The sequence below is a fragment of the Arachis ipaensis genome, chromosome B08, assembly GCF_000816755.2.
Source record: "Arachis ipaensis cultivar K30076 chromosome B08, Araip1.1, whole genome shotgun sequence".
In the NCBI taxonomy this organism is placed as follows: Eukaryota; Viridiplantae; Streptophyta; class Magnoliopsida; order Fabales; family Fabaceae; genus Arachis; species Arachis ipaensis.
In genome coordinates, this window is record NC_029792.2 from 92,742,606 (window position 1) to 92,746,655 (window position 4,050).

Below are 4,050 nucleotides of genomic sequence, written 5' to 3' on the forward strand. Positions count from 1 at the left end.
AAAAATAGTAAAACATAAAAATTATTATTTATATTACAAATTTAAAAATATATATTTGGAATAAAATTTTTGTATAAATATTAAATATCTACATGTTAAAAATGATGTGTAAAATAATGGATAAAAAACTAAAAATAGGCATGATGACAAATTCTTTTAGGAAAAAAATGATAATAAATTTTATTTCATTTTTTTTGGCCCACTTCATAAAAAGAAGGTGGGACACTCTTGGATGTAAGTTTTGTTTGAGATAAAGTTCTAGCACTCCCACATCTTCAATTATTATTATTATTATTATTATTATTATTATTAAAAAGTCTTATGCCAAAATTGCTTGGATCAAGTATATATATTTTCAGTCCAGACCACTTGAAAAAAAAATAAGAGTCTAACTCCAACAAAAAAAATTCAACCCAATTGTTAGCATAATTAAGAACAAATTAATTCATACTAATTATGTCACTCCATAACGTAAAGTCGTAAACACACTCCATCAGTTTGAACAGATTCTGCCACTGCTGATTTGATTGAGTTCATGTCTTTGCGTCTGGCAGCCGTAACAACACGCATCCCTCTCTCGGCACAACCAACTCATTTCAGCACCTACTGAAAAAAAAAGTTTCAGCACAGTAGTATTGCCCTTATTGTTATTGCTTATGATTGTTGGTTCGGCCATGAGGAACAGTCCAACTGGAGTATTTTGATAATTTTGAGGTTGTTGCGAATGAAAATTACTGATAGAAATTGATGAGATTTGATAGCCAAGAGATTAACTGGAAAAAAAAAACTGTGAAAATTGGTAACCGTACTTGAAAACGAATTAAAAATCATATATATTTTCGGATAAATTACAAAAAAGGATTTTTGAATTTTAAGAGCTGTGTTTGCCACCAACATAACATTATTATTTTGGAAATAAATTTATATTTTGATAAAAATTGAGGTTGATTTTATAAATAAATAAATTTAGGAGTATTTTGAGTAAAAAGTAAGCATTAAGAGATGAATGGATATTTTATAAAATTTTGGATTATTTTTGTAAATATTAATATATGTGAGAGTTAATTAATAATTTTTTAAAAATATTGGGTCAAAAATAAAATACTTAAAAATTTGTGGTTTCATCCACGTGAGTCGAACTAATATAGATGCAGGTTTTTAGATTCCTATCATACTCAACTTGGAGAGCAAACTAAATGTTTCTCTCACTACTTCGGTTATCATCATCAAGATAATAACCAACTCAAACAATAAATTAAAATTATTTTTGTGATCAACTCTCTTGCATTTTGTATCTCTCAATATAAGAATGAAACAATCTAATTATTTGTCAAAAGTATTATAAAATAAAATAAAATTATTTTATATTTTATAATTTATATGGAAACATTAAATTATGTATGTTTTGTTGCAATTATTTTTTAATTTACTTAAAAATAAGTTGAAAAAAAATTACATTTCAAAAATACCTAGTTGAAATGAAAAAATAACTTATTAATGTGTATAATTACTTTTATTATGAGTCAAAGGATATATAGTTAAAACGGAAAAAAGAAAATAAAAACCTTCTTATTGTTACGATATGGATGTCCATATCCATTCTATGTCTACTCAGCAAGCACTCTTGGAAAGTACATGCATTTAAGAATGTGCGGTGCATGCTTTTCAACCTTTGAAAATGTGAACCTTGAACTTGTATAAATAGAGGCTAAACCTCTGTACGTGATACAACACAAGCAAATAACAAAATCACTCCTCTTTTATACTGCAATCAAATACTCTTCTCCTTATATTTTTACTACAATTCTTTCTCTTCTTTTATTTTATAAGTATTTTAAATTCTATTTTCTATTACTCTTTGCATATAATATTAATAGCAATATTAACCATCTTTATTATATTGAGATTGCAACAATAAACAAATGCGATTCTCTCTCTCTTTATTTTATTTTATAACACGTTATCAGCACGAGACTCTAATCAAATTTTAGAAAGACTCAGGTAACAAATTTTCGTTATGTCGAAACTCTCTCATCTTGAATTTAATGCTCTTGATATATTTGGAAACAACTATTTATCATGGATACTAGATGCTGAAATTCATCTTGATTCAATAGATCTTGGAGATACCATTAAGGCTGAAAATAATGTATCCCAGAAGGATAAAGTCAAATCCATGATTTTTCTTCATCATCATCTTGACGAAGGATTGAAAAATGAATATCTCACATTAAAAGATCCTGCAGATCTTTGGAAAGACCTTGAAGAAAGGTATAATCATAAAAAAACGGTGATACTTCCCCAAGCCCGATATGAGTGGACGCACTTGCGTTTGCAGGATTTTAAATCCATAAATGAATATAATTCTACAATGTTTTAAATCACCTCATGAATAAAATTATGTAGGAAAAAGATAACCGATCATGATATGTTGGAGAAAACTTTCTCAACCTTCCATGCCTTGAATGTGCTCCTGCAGCAGCAGTATCGAGAAAAATGGTTTAAAAAATATTCTGAGTTAATTTCTTGCCTTCTTATTGCTGAACGCAACAATGAGTTAATTTTGAGAAATCATGAAGCGCGCCCAGTTGGTGCCGCCCCATTTCCTGAAACAAATGCGGCAAATCATAACTCCAAAAGAGGTAAATAGCAAGATTTTGGTAGTAAGAAAAATTATGGAAGGAAAAGGAATTATGTTCACAAAGGATCTCACCAGAAGTGGGATGAAGAAAGAAATATTGGGCAAAGTAAATTAATTGAGGATAAATGCTCCCGTTGTGGTGGAAAGGATCATTGGTTACGTACCTGTCGTACCCCAAGGCACCTAGTTGATCTTTACCAGGCATCTTTGAAAAAGAACGACAAAGGAAAGGAAACAAATTTTGTTTCAAATGATGCTGAGAACTCCACCACTCATTATGATGTATCTGATTTCTTTGAGGATCTTGAAGGAAATATTGGCTATTTAATTAATGATGGAATAATTTAATATGTGTTTGTTAAGTATTCATGTGAATAATTTTTACTGTGCATGTACTTTTGCTTATTTTATTATTATTATTATTTGTCTTTGAAGAGAAATGGCAAGGATATATTCCAAAGATATTTGCCTTGCGGATAGTGCAAGTTCGCATACTATTCTTAAAAGTGATATATATATTTTACCAATCTTATGCCAAAAGAAGAGTATGTTAATACTATTATTGGCTCGGGTAATGTGATAGAAGGCTCCGGAAGAGCTATAATTTTGTTTCCTGAAGGAACAGAATTTGTAATAAATAATGCACTATTATCTACCAAGTCTCTGAGGAACTTGTTGAGCTTCAAAGATATTCGCCAAAATGGATATCATATTGAAACAATGAATGAGGGAAATCATGAGTATTTATGTATCACAACTCATGATTCAAATAAGAAAGTTATATTAGAAAAATTACACTCACTTTCATCTGGGTTGTATTATACCAAGATTAGTGCAATTGAATCACATGCCATTGTAAACCAGAAGTTTACTAGCCCAAATGAATTCATAACTTAGCATGATAGATTGGGTCATCCGGGAACAACCATGATGAGGAGAATTATTGAAAACTCTCATGGACATTCACTAAAGAACCAGAAGATTCTTAAAACTAGTGAATTTTGTTGTGCTGTGTGTTCTCAGGGAAAGTTAATTTTAAGGCCATCACCAGTAAAGATTGGATTTGAGTCCCCTGAATTCCTAGAAAGGATTCAAGGTGATATATGTGGACCTATTCATCCACCATGTGGATCTTTTAGATATTTTATGGTCCTAATAGACGCATCTTCGAGATGGTCACATGCGTGCTTATTATCTTCTCGCAACCTGGCGTTTGCGAGATTATTGGCTCAAATTATTCGATTAAAAGCACAATTTCCAGAAAATTCAATTAAAGCAATTCGTCTTGATAATGCTGGTGAATTTACTTCCCAAGCTTTTGATGCCTATTGTATGGCTAATGGAATAAGTGTTGAACATCCAGTAGCTTATGTTCACACGCAAAATGGGTTAGCAGAATCACTTATTAA